This window comes from Pyrgilauda ruficollis, unplaced genomic scaffold (assembly GCF_017590135.1).
Source record: "Pyrgilauda ruficollis isolate IOZ18807 unplaced genomic scaffold, ASM1759013v1 scaffold33, whole genome shotgun sequence".
Classification (NCBI taxonomy): Eukaryota; Metazoa; Chordata; class Aves; order Passeriformes; family Passeridae; genus Pyrgilauda; species Pyrgilauda ruficollis.
In genome coordinates, this window is record NW_024524711.1 from 3,379,944 (window position 1) to 3,381,540 (window position 1,597).

Below are 1,597 nucleotides of genomic sequence, written 5' to 3' on the forward strand. Positions count from 1 at the left end.
GAGCCCGGGCCTCGGGCGGCGCCGGCCCGGGGCGGGATCCGCCGCGACCCCCGCTGCCCCCGGCACAGAGCTACTCACCGCAGCGGCCGCCCCGGCACCGGCCCCGGCTCCGGCTCCGGCTCCGGCTCCGAACAGGTGTTTCCCTCAGCAGGAAGCGGCGCGGGCCGGGGGCTGGTGGGGAGGCTCCATAGCCGGCGGCAGAGGCAGCTCCGGAGCCGCCGCCAATCACACGCCGGGCAGAAAGGGAACCGGCAGCGGGGCCTCCCCGCCCCGCGGCGGCCTCGGGCACCCGGCCCCGGCCCCGGCCCGGCCGCATCGGCCGGAGCGCGCACAGACCCTCTGGTGGGGTGAAAGCACTACCGCCGCGCTGAGGCTTAGTCGGCAGCACAAGGCACACGGGACGTGTCCTGGTGTCAGCTCCGGCAGCAAAACCTCCCTGGGCGCAGCTTCCTGAGGTGCTCCTGGCCCAGGGCCCCACAGCCGCCTTGCCCATGGTGCTCCTGCAGCGACCCCCGCCTGCCCGGCCAGCCCTGACAGCTCCTTCAGCCCCACACCTCAGGGCAGGGACAAATTAGTTCGTCTAAACTGCCCTTAAAAACCCCTGGAGATGGCAACCTACTCCAGCGCGGTGGTCTTTTGCGTAACAAAGGTTTTCATGCTGTCTGATTAAAATTCTTCTCCTACAGACTGAGCATCTTGCTTTTCTTATTCCTCTTATTCAGTTTGGGGGTTTTCTTCCTCCCTCTCCTCCAGCTACTTTCTTGTTTGAATTTGCTGTGTTAACTGTTTTTCTACTATTTTTCCACCTCCAGACGGGCAGTCCTTGATCTCCCTTTTTAGGTCATGTTCCTTAGACCTCCTGTGATTCCTGTAGCTCGCCTCCGGGTTCTTGCCAATTGGGCCACTTTGTTTTTGGAAAGCACTGCTCAAAACTGGACATAGTAGTATTCCAACTAAGGCCTTGCCAAGGCTGCCCACAGCAGGAGGATTAATTCATCAGTGCCAGACTCCAACTGCAGCTCAGGCATAACCATTCACATTCAATTCAAACAAACAAACAAACAACTCCCCGTCACCACTCTTTCCCCATTCAGGCTGCTGTCTGTTTGGTTCTGAATGGAGCTAAGTGTTTCTGTCTCCACAGCTCTTGTTCAGAGTGAACAGCAAAACTCTTTCCATGATTATGTTGAAACATTTTTTTGACCCAGATCTTGCAATGAGATTCACAGGTGAACTGTGGATGGCACAGAGTACACACACTTGCCCTGAAAGCTGTGCTGACATAAGGTTACATCTTCAGGGAACATTCCACAAAGACTTTAAAAATTATTATGATTTTTCTAGATACACATTCTTAACTTCCATAGAAAGACAGTATCAGAAGGAAATTACTAGTATGTTACACGTACATATGCTATTATAAAAAGTTGGATAATTGTTGTTATAGCATGGATGGATTCTTTTGACTAAAAAAATCATGTGTGTGATGTTAAGAATCATACCAGTCTGAAGCAGAAAAGAGAAACTTCTGTTTCAAAATGAATATACATTACAATGAGCTGTGTCTGTAAGGAATCATAATAACTGTACTGGCCTC

The 1,597-nt window shown here is 53.1% G+C and overlaps 1 protein-coding gene across 5 annotated transcripts in view; it reads right to left on the bottom strand.

Annotated features, from left to right (window-relative positions):
• The window catches only part of PIK3CG (phosphatidylinositol-4,5-bisphosphate 3-kinase catalytic subunit gamma), a 32,810-nt gene extending 32,143 nt beyond the window's left edge, over positions 1-667 (bottom strand). For all 5 annotated transcript variants that reach the window (XM_041474628.1, XM_041474630.1, XM_041474629.1 and 2 more), the window contains exon 1: positions 79-667. The gene's annotated coding sequence lies outside the window, so the exon portion shown is untranslated. The remainder of the gene's footprint in view (positions 1-78) is intronic.
• Between the last annotated feature and the right edge of the window lie 930 nt (positions 668-1,597).